Here is an 11,626-nt window from a genome sequence, read left to right on the forward strand (position 1 = left end):
AGTCTAACATTAACAACTACTTAATGAGCGCCTGAAAACGGAATTTCAGGACAGGAAACCAGGAGAACAGCAAGGAGCGGCAGACACCGATAGTAGGCCCCAAACCAACTAGTACGCCAAATGCAGTTGTTCCGTTTAACCACAATTTAATGAGAGCCTGAAGATAGAAGTTCAGGAAAGGCAACCTGGAGAACACCTTGGAGTGGAACACACCATCTCTCTACACCCCATACCCAATTTGTAGGCCTAATGCAGCGTAGTTTCCAACAACTACTAAACGAGAGCATGATGATCGAAGCATTGGCGAGGAAACCTGGGGAACACCTTGGAGTGGAACACACCATCTCTCTACAGTGGAACACACCATCTCTCTACACCCCATACCCAATTTGTAGGCCTAATGCAGCGTAGTTTCCAACAACTACTAAACGAGAGCCGGAAGATCGAAGCAATGGAGAGGAAATCTGGGGAACGCCTTGGAGTGTAACACACCATCTCTCTACACCCCATACCCAATTTGTAGGCCTAATGCAGCGTAGTTTCCAACAACTACTAAACGAGAGCCGGAAGATCAAAGCTCAGGAAAGGCAACCTGGAGAACACCTTGGAGTGGAACACACCATCTCTCTACACCCCATACCCAATTTGTAGGCCCAATGCAGCGTAGTTTCCAACAACTACTAAACGAGAGCCGGAAGATCGAAGCAATGGAGAGGAACCTGGGGAACACCTTGGAGTGTAACATACCATCTCTCTACACCCCATACCAAATTTGTAGGCCTAATGCAGCGTAGTTTCCAACAACTACTAAACGAGAGCCGGAAGATCGAAGCAATGGAGAGGAAACCTGGGGAACACCTTGGAGTGTAACACACCATCTCTCTACACCCCATACCCAATTTGTAGGCCTAATGCAGCGTAGTTTCCAACAACTACTAAACGAGAGCCGGAAGATCGAAGCAATGGAGAGGAAACCTGGGGAACACCTTGGAGTGGAACACACCATCTCTCTACAGTGGAACACACCATCTCTCTACACCCCATACCCAATTTGTAGGCCTAATGCAGCGTAGTTTCCAACAACTACTAAACGAGAGCCGGAAGATCGAAGCTCAGGAAAGGCAACCTGGGGAACACCTTGGAGTGGAACACACCATCTCTCTACACCCCATACCCAATTTGTAGGCCCAATGCAGCGTAGTTTCCAACAACTACTAAACGAGAGCAGGAAGATCGAAGCAATGGCGAGGAAACCTGGGGAACACCTTGGAGTGGAACACACCATCTCTCTACACCCCATACCCAATTTGTAGGCCTAATGCAGCGTAGTTTCCAACAACTACTAAACGAGAGCCGGAAGATCGAAGCAATGGAGAGGAAACCTGGGGAACACCTTGGAGTGGAACACACCATCTCTCTACAGTGGAACACACCATCTCTCTACACCCCATACCCAATTTGTAGGCCTAATGCAGCGTAGTTTCCAACAACTACTAAACGAGAGCCGGAAGATCGAAGCTCAGGAAAGGCAACCTGGGGAACACCTTGGAGTGGAACACACCATCTCTCTACACCCCATACCCAATTTGTAGGCCCAATGCAGCGTAGTTTCCAACAACTACTAAACGAGAGCCGGAAGATCGAAGCTCAGGAAAGGCAACCTGGGGAACACCTTGGAGTGTAACAAACCCTCTCTCTACACCACGGAAGGGCTGATTCTTAAGAAGGAAGGCTGTCGGAAAGAAGCAGGGCGCGTCCAAGGGTGATTATATTCTTATTAGGTATATACTCACCCTCGGACGCGCCCTGCTTCTTTATTTGTAATGAATGTTTATTTGCAATGTGGTTTTGACTTACTCTATTTTTTTGGTAAATAATGATTTTATTATTTTCATTGTTTTGCATCTTCTTGGCAATAATATAAAGAAGACGCGACAGGACAACACTCGGTGGATGCCATATCTGTGTTTAAAATTGAAAAAACCTTTCAGTTAACTACTTGCAGGAGAAAGTTATTGTAGCTGGTGGCCATTTTTAGTACTGTACCAGATTTTTGTTGTATGTGTTTGTTTTTAATGTTAAAATGTCTGCATTTGATATCTCTCCAGTATTTTCTTTTTTATAAGCAAAATACTTATTTTTATATTTTCTGATGTTGGTTCCAGGGGTACACGGGCAGCAGTGGGGTGGTCAGTGGAGGCCTAGTGGAAGGAGTGACCGCAGACAGGCATCGAAGGCCTAAAATAATAACACATGGCTGTAGGCAATTTTAAATTGGTTACAGGGGTACACGGGCAGCAGTGGTGTGGTCAGTGGAGGCCTAGTGGAAGGAGTGACCGCAGACAGGCATCGAAGGCCTAAAATAATAACACATGGCTGTAGGCAATTTTAAATTGGTTCCAGGGGTACACGGGCAGCAGTGGTGTGGTCAGTGGAGGCCTAGTGGAAGGAGTGACCGCAGACAGGCATCGAAGGCCTAAAATAATAACACATGGCTGTAGGCAATTTTAAATTGGTTCCAGGGGTACACGGGCAGCAGTGGTGTGGTCAGTGGAGGCCTAGTGGAAGGAGTGACCGCAGACAGGCATCGAAGGCCTAAAATAATAACACATGGCTGTAGGCAATTTTAAATTGGTTCCAGGGGTACACGGGCAGCAGTGGTGTGGTCAGTGGAGGCCTAGTGGAAGGAGTGACCACAGACAGGCATCGAAGGCCTAAAATAATAACACATGGCTGTAGGCAATTTTAAATTGGTTACAGGGGTACACGGGCAGCAGTGGTGTGGTCAGTGGATGCCTAGTGGAAGGAGTGACCGCAGACAGGCATCGAAGGCCTAAAATAATAACACATGGCTGTAGGCAATTTTAAATTGGTTCCAGGGGTACACGGGCAGCAGTGGTGTGGTCAGTGGAGGCCTAGTGGAAGGAGTGACCGCAGACAGGCATCGAAGGCCTAAAATAATAACACATGGCTGTAGGCAATTTTAAATTGGTTCCAGGGGTACACGGGCAGCAGTGGTGTGGTCAGTGGAGGCCTAGTGGAAGGAGTGACCGCAGACAGGCATCGAAGGCCTAAAATAATAACACATGGCTGTAGGCAATTTTAAATTGGTTACAGTGGTACACGGGCAGCAGTGGTGTGGTCAGTGGAGGCCTAGTGGAAGGAGTGACCGCAGACAGGCATCGAAGGCCTAAAATAATAACACATGGCTGTAGGCAATTTTAAATTGGTTCCAGGGGTACACGGGCAGCAGTGGTGTGGTCAGTGGAGGCCTAGTGGAAGGAGTCACCGCAGACAGGCATCGAAGGCCTAAAATAATAACACATGGCTGTAGGCAATTTTAAATTGGTTACAGGGGTACACGGGCAGCAGTGGTGTGGTCAGTGGAGGCCTAGTGGAAGGAGTCACCGCAGACAGGCATCGAAGGCCTAAAATAATAACACATGGCTGTAGGCAATTTTAAATTGGTTACAGGGGTACACGGGCAGCAGTGGTGTGGTCAGTGGAGGCCTATTGGAAGGAGTGACCACAGACAGGCATCGAAGGCCTAACATAACAAAAATGTCAATACAATGGTATTGTCAGTGGCAGGCCCAGGGCCCCTCATATTACAACGGTGTGTCTGACGTTGGGTGCGCACCACCACCGCCAGAGACACTTTATTGTACTAGGAGGGACCCAGTGGCAGTGCCGTCGACCAAAAGCGGGCTCACCCACCTCTTCAGACAAACTGCACTCTCACGGGTGCTGTCGCCAAGTGTCGATACCACGGCCCCGTGTGGGGAGTTTGGCCATTTAGTGAGGTGTAAACATGTCGTATGCTGGACAATCAGGTGCAGAAAATTACGAGATTGGAAAAGGCATTCAGAATAGTCCACAGGCAAGAACTTTTCATAGGAAAGCTAGGTGTCAGCCAGGCAAGGTGGGGCAAAAGATTTCGAAATCCAGTTGTGTTTCATTTTAATGAAGGTTAGATCATCTACATTTTGGGTAGCCAGACGAGTCCTTTTTTCTGTTAGTATTGAACCTGCAGCACTGAATACTCTTTCTGATAGGACACTAGCTGCCGGGCAAGCAAGCTCCTGCAATGCATATTCTGCCAATTCTGGCCAGGTGTCTAATTTTGATGCCCAGTAATCAAATGGGAATGACGGTTGAGGGAGAACATCGATAAGGGATGAAAAATAGTTTGTAACCATACTGGACAAATGTTGTCTCCTGTCACTTTGAATTGATGCTGCAGTACCTGTCCTGTCTGCGGTCATAGCAAAATCACTCCACAACCTGGTCAGAAAACCCCTCTGGCCAACGCCACTTCTGATTTCTGCCCCTCTAACTCCTCTGGTCTGCTGGCCCCTGCAGCTCGTGTGAGAACGATCACGGGCGCTGTGTGCAGGGAATGCCAGAAGCAAACGGTCAACAAGAGTTGATTGTTTGGTTGCTAATATTAGTTCCAAGTTCTCATGTGGCATTATATTTTGCAATTTGCCTTTATAGCGAGGATCAAGGAGGCAGGCCAACCAGTAATCGTCATCATTCATCATTTTAGTTATGCCTGTGTCCCTTTTGAGGATACGTAAGGCATAATCCGCCATGTGGGCCAAAGTTCCAGTTCTCAAATCTGCGGTTGTGCTTGGTTGAGGGGCAGTTTCAGGCAAATCCACGTCACTTGTGTCCCTCAAAAAACCAGAACCCGGCCTTGCCGCGCCACCAATTTCCAGTGGCCCCGGAAAAGCTTCCTCATTAAAAATATAATCATCCCCATCATCCTCCTCGTCCTCCTCCTCCTCTTCGCCCGCTACCTCGTCCTGTACACTGCCCTGGCCAGACAATGGCTGACTGTCATCAAGGCTTTCCTCTTCCTCAGCTGCAGACGCCTGATCCTTTATGTGCGTCAAACTTTGCATCAGCAGACGCATTAGGGGGATGCTCATGCTTATTATGGCGTTGTCTGCACTAACCAGCCGTGTGCATTCCTCAAAACACTGAAGGACTTGACACATGTCTTGAATCTTCGACCACTGCACACCTGACAACTCCATGTCTGCCATCCTACTGCCTGCCCGTGTATGTGTATCCTCCCACAAAAACATAACAGCCCGCCTCTGTTCACACAGTCTCTGAAGCATGTGCAGTGTTGAGTTCCACCTTGTTGCAACGTCTATGATTAGGCGATGCTGGGGAAGGTTCAAAGAACGCTGATAGGTCTGCATACGGCTGGAGTGTACGGGCGAATGGCGGATATGTGAGCAAAGTCCACGCACTTTGAGGAGCAGGTCGGATAACCCCGGATAACTTTTCAGGAAGCACTGCACCACCAGGTTTAAGGTGTGAGCCAGGCAAGGAATGTGATTCAGTTGGGAAAGGGAGATGGCAGCCATGAAATTCCTTCCGATATCACTCACTACCTTGCCTGCCTCAAGATCTACAGTGCCCAGCCACGACTGCATTTCTTTCTGCAAGAACTCGGACAGAACTTCCGCGGTGTGTCTGTTGTCGCCCAAACACTTCATAGCCAATACAGCCTGCTGACGTTTGCCAGTAGCTGCCCCATAATGGGAGACCTGGTGTGCAACAGTGGCAGCTGCGGATGGAGTGGTTGTGCGACTGCGGTCTGTGGACGAGCTCTCGCTTCTGCAGGAGGACGAGGAGGAGGGGGTGCGAACGGCTACAGCCAATTGTTTCCTAGACCGTGGGCTAGGCAGAACTGTCCCAAACTTGCTGTCCCCTGTGGACCCTGCATCCACCACATTTACCCAGTGTGCCGTGATGGACACGTAACGTCCCTGGCCATGCCTACTGGTCCATGCATCTGTTGTCAGGTGCACCTTTGTGCTCACAGATTGCCTGAGTGCATGGACGATGCGCTCTTTAACATGCTGGTGGAGGGCTGGGATGGCTTTTCTGGAAAAAAAGTGTCAACTGGGTAGCTCGTAGCGTGGTACAGCGTAGTCCATCAGGGCTTTGAAAGCTTCGCTTTCAACTAACCGGTAGGGCATCATCTCTAACGAGATTAGTCTAGCTATGTGTGCGTTCAAACCCTGTGTACGCGGATGCGAGGCTAAGTACTTCCTTTTTCTAACCATAGTCTCATGTAGGGTGAGCTGGACTGGAGAGCTGGAGATCGTGGAACTAGCGGGGGTGCCGGTGGACATGGCAGACTGAGAGACGGTGGGAGATGGTATTGTTGCCACCGGTGCCCTAGATGCAGTGTTTCCTACTACGAAACTGGTGATTCCCTGACCCTGACGGCTTTGGCCTGGCAAAGAAACCTGCACAGATACTGCAGGTGGTGCGGAAAATGGTGGCCCTACACTGCCGGAAGGGATTTTGCGTTGCTGACTAGCTTCATTGGCCGAGGGTGCTACAACCTTAAGGGACGTTTGGTAGTTAGTCCAGGCTTGCAAATGCATGGTGGTTAAATGTCTATGCATGCAACTTGTATTGAGACTTTTCAGATTCTGTCCTCTGCTTAAGGTAGTTGAACATTTTTGACAGATGACTTTGCGCTGATCAATTGGATGTTGTTTAAAAAAATGCCAGACTGCACTCTTTCTAGCATCGGATACCTTTTCAGGCATTGCAGACTGAGCTTTAACCGGATGGCCACGCTGTCCTCCAACAGGTTTTAGCTTTGCCACACGTTTTGGGCAAGATACGGGCCCGGCAGATGGAACCTGTTGCGATGTTGATGCCTGCTGCGGCCCCTCCTCCTCCGCTTCAGAACTGCTGCCGCCTGCACCCTGTTCCCCCAATGGCTGCCAATCGGGGTCAAGAACTGGGTCATCTATTACCTCTTCTTGTAGCTCGTGTGCAACTTCGTCTGTGTCACCGTGTCGGTCGGTGGTATAGCGTTCGTGATGGGGCAACATAGTCTCATCAGGGTCTGATTCTTGATCAGCACCCTGCGAGGGCAATGTTGTGGTCTGAGTCAAAGGACCAGCATAGTAGTCTGGCTGTGGCTGTGCATCAGTGCACTCCATGTCAGATTCAACTTGTAATGGGCATGGACTGTTAACTGCTTCACTTTCTAAGCCAGGGACGGTATGTGTAAAGAGCTCCATGGAGTAACCCGTTGTGTCGCCTGCTGCATTCTTCTCTGTTGTTGTTTTTGCTGAAGAGGACAAGGAAGCGACTTGTCCCTGACCGTGAACATCCACTAACGACGCGCTGCTTTGACATTTACCAGTTTCACGAGAGGAGGCAAAAGAGCTAGAGGCTGAGTCAGCAAGATAAGCCAAAACTTGCTCTTGCTGCTCCGGCTTTAAAAGCGGTTTTCCTACTCCCAGAAAAGGGAGCGTTCGAGGCCTTGTGTAGCCAGACGACGAACCTGGCTCCACAGCTCAAGACTTAGGTGCAATATTTTTTTTCCCACGACCAGCTGATGCTCCACCACTACCACTACCCTCATTACCAGCTGACAATGAACGCCCCCGGCCACGACCTCTTCCACCATACTTCCTCATTGTTTTAAAAACGTAAACAAACTAACGGTATTTGTTGCTGTCACACAAATTACACGGTGAGCTATAACTTCAGTATGATTTAGCTACCCCTTTACAGGTGAGTGAGACCACAACGAAAATCAGGCACAATGTTACACACTCTGTTGTTGGTGGCAACAAATGAGAGAGATGCCACACACGCAGGACTGTCACTGAAGCACAAATGTAAATATTAATCTCCCACTGATTTGATTTTTTTTTTTTTTTCAGGGAGACTTTAGGAAAAAAAAAATAGAATAAAATGATTTTTTCAGGAAAAATTTAGAAACCAAAGAAAATAAAATGATTTTTTCAGGGAGAATTTAGAAAACAAATAAAACAAAAAAAGGCTTTCTATGGCCCACTGAGTGAGAGATGACGCACACAGGAGTCAGGAGTGGCACACAAGCCCAGAGGCCAATATTTATCTCCCACTGATTGATGTAGTGATTTTTTCAGGTAGATTTTGGAACCCAAATCAAGCTAAAAAAAATAATAGGCTTTCTATGGCCCACAATTGGAGAGAGAGAGAGAGATGGCACACCCAGGAGTCAAGACTGGCACACAAGCAGAAAGGGCAATATTAATCTCCCACTGATTTGTTTTTTTTTTTTTTTTTTTCAGGGAGACTTTAGGAAAAAAAAAAATAGAATAAAATGATTTTTTCAGGAAGAAGTTAGAAACCAAATAAAATAAAATGATTTTTTCAGTGAGAATTTAGAAAACAAATAAAACAAAAAAAGGCTTTCTATGGCCCACTGAGTGAGAGATGACGCACACAGGAGTCAGGAGTGGCACACAAGCCCAGAGGCCAATATTTATCTCCCACTGATTGATGTAGTGATTTTTTCAGGTAGATTTTGGAACCCAAATCAAGCTAAAAAAATAATAGGCTTTCTATGGCCCACAATTGGAGAGAGAGAGAGAGATGGCACACCCAGGAGTCAAGACTGGCACACAAGCAGAAAGGGCAATATTAATCTCCCACTGATTTGTTTTTTTTTTTTTTTTTTCAGGGAGACTTTAGGAAAAAAAAAAAATAGAATAAAATGATTTTTTCAGGAAGAATTTAGAAACCAAATAAAATAAAATGATTTTTTCAGGGAGAATTTAGAAAACAAATAAAACAAAAAAAGGCTTTCTATGGCCCACTGAGTGAGAGATGACGCACACAGGAGTCAGGAGTGGCACACAAGCCCAGAGGCCAATATTTATCTCCCACTTTTTTTTTTTTGTTCCAGGGAAAATTTATAAACCCAATAAAAAAAATAATAAATAGGCTTTCTATGGCCCACTATTTGTGAGAGAGATGGCACGCTCAGGACTGGCACACAAGCCCAGAGGCCAATATTAATCTCCCACTTTTTTTTTTTTCCAGGGAAAATTTATAAACCCAATAAAAAAAAAAATAAATAAATAGGCTTTCTATGGCCCACTATCTGAGAGAGAGAGATTGCACTCTTAGGACTGGCACACAAGCCCAAAGGCCAATATTAATCTCCCACTGATTGATTTATTGATTTTTTCAGGTAGAATTTAGAACCCAAATAAAGCAAAAAAAAAAAAAAAAGGGCTTTCTATGGCCCACTGAGTGAGTGATGATGCACACAGGAGTCAGGAGTGGCACACAAGCCCTGAGGCCAATATTTTTCTCCCACTGATTGATGTAGTGATTTTTTCAGGTAGATTTTAGAACCAAAATCAAGCAAAAAAATAAATAGGCTTTCTATGGCCCACTGAGTGAGTGATGATGCACACAGGAGTCAAGAGTGGCACACAAGCCCTGAGGCCAATATTTTTCTCCCACTGATTGATGTAGTGATTTTTTCTGGTAGATTTTATAACCCAAATCAAGCAAAAAAATAAATAGGCTTTCTATGGCCCACTGAGTGAGAGATGACACAGACAGGGATGGCACTCTAGCAGAAATGTCAATCTTAATCTCCCACAAAAAAAAAAAAAAAAACAGGGAGTGTCCTTCAATTACTATCTCCCTGCAGTAATCTCAGCCAGGTATGGCAGGCAGCAATAAGGAGTGGACTGATGCACAAATTAAATAAAAAGTGTGTACAAACCAAAAAGATAGCTGTGCAGAAAGGAAGGAACAAGAGGATTTGTGCTTTGAAAAAAGCAGTTGGTTTGCACAGCGGCGTACACACAGCAATGCAGCTATCAGGGAGCCTTCTAGGGCAGCCCAATGAGCTACAGCGCTGAGGGGGAAAAAAAAAATGTAGCTTCCACTGTCCCTGCACACCGAAGGTGGTGTTGGGCAGTGGAAATCGCTACAGCACAAGCGGTTTGGTGGTTAATGGACCCTGCCTAACGCTATCCCTGCTTCTGACGAAGCGGCAGCAACCTCACCCTAAGCTCAGATCAGCAGCAGTAACATGGCGGTCGGCGGGAACTCCCCTTTATAGCCCCTGTGACGCCGCAGACAGCAAGCCAATCACTGCAATGCCCTTCTCTAAGATGGTGGGGACCAGGACCTATGTCATCACGCTGCCCACACTCTGCGTTTACCTTCATTGGCTGAGAAATGGCGCTTTTCGCGTCATTGAAACGCGACTTTGGCGCGAAAGTCGCGTACCGCATGGCCGACCCCGCACAGGGGTCGGAACGGGTTTCATGAAACCCGACTTTGCCAAAAGTCGGCGACTTTTGAAAATGAACGACCCGTTTCGCTCAACCCTAGTGAAGGATGCCTTAGCCCAGTATGAGGCTCTTGACTTCCTTGAGGAAACCATGTCCCTGGCGATTGAGTTGATCACTGTCTGCACCAGAGCCATAGGGAGTCACCTCTGGATGTGGGATGTCTGGGGTTAAGGGAGGTAAGCACTGAGCCTACTGAGGAACTCAGGTGGGTGGGTGCGGCATCACAATATGATAAATTGTCTGCTGTTTGGCGTAAGGGGTATGTGTTTCTTTTGTGGTTAAAGAGGCCATTTTATGGGTATGTGTCCTTCCCGACCACATAGTAAACAACTGCTGAAAAACTAGATGTCCCTGGTTGCGGAAGATTAGCAACCTGGGTGTACTTATCACCTCTGTGTGTAGGACACAGTTGTCTCTACCAGCGGTAATCCATGTAGGTGAAATTAAGGTGGATATGTCTGCATTTCTGGACAGTGGGGTTTAATTTGATTGATGCTAGTTTCATCCAAGGCCAACACCTTATCCCACATATTATGTCCAGACCCATACCCATAATTGACATTGACTCCGCCCCCTTGAGACAGGAGCACTTTACTCAAGTTGTCAAATGATTGCAACTTCAGGTGGGCGACATGCACCATAAAGTGTTCGACTGTTATGTGCTAGAGGGTCTGCCCGCATATATGGTACTGGGACTTCATTTGCACGCTTTGCACAATCCTGTAATAGATTGGAAAACTCAGGAAATAGTTAAATGAAGTGTGTATTGTCAAGGACACTGTTTGAGTACCCAGTTGGCTAGGGTGGATACCCAGTCTGTGCCTAGTCAGCTGTCAGATTTTGGGGATGTGTTCCCTGAGCAGGGGAGCCAAGAACGCCTTCCCCATTGTCCTTATCATTGTGCCATTAATCTAGTTCATGGTGCCAAGATGCCCATGAGCAGACTCTATAATATATGTGGTCCAGATAGAAGGACCCTGACTACATCATGGAAAGCTTGGATAAGGGTCATATCAGATCATCCTCATCCCTCATTACAGTGGGGTTCTTTTTTGTAAAGAAAAAAGATGGGGATTGCGCCCTTGCCAGGATCTGGGAACTCAATACGATCTCTGTCCGTAATCCATATCCACTTCCTCTCATCCCTCACCTGTTTAATCAAATGGTAGGGGCAAAATGGTTCTTTAAGATTGACCTCAGTGGGATGTATAACATAATCTGCATTAATGAGGGGGATGAGTGGAAAACTGCGTTCAATATGCCTTGGGGACACTATGAGAATCTGGTGACGCCTTTTGGGTTGACGATCATGTCCGCCGTCTTTTACCACTTTATAAATGACATCTTTAGTCACCTGGTAGGCAGATTCATTGTTATCTATCTGGAAGACATAATAATTTATTCACCTGATCTTGAGTCACACCAGGTACATTTCAGGCAGGTCTTACATGTACTTTGAGACAAAAAATTATATGTCAAACCTGAGAAGT

Source organism: Ranitomeya imitator, chromosome 6 (assembly GCF_032444005.1).
Source record: "Ranitomeya imitator isolate aRanImi1 chromosome 6, aRanImi1.pri, whole genome shotgun sequence".
Classification (NCBI taxonomy): Eukaryota; Metazoa; Chordata; class Amphibia; order Anura; family Dendrobatidae; genus Ranitomeya; species Ranitomeya imitator.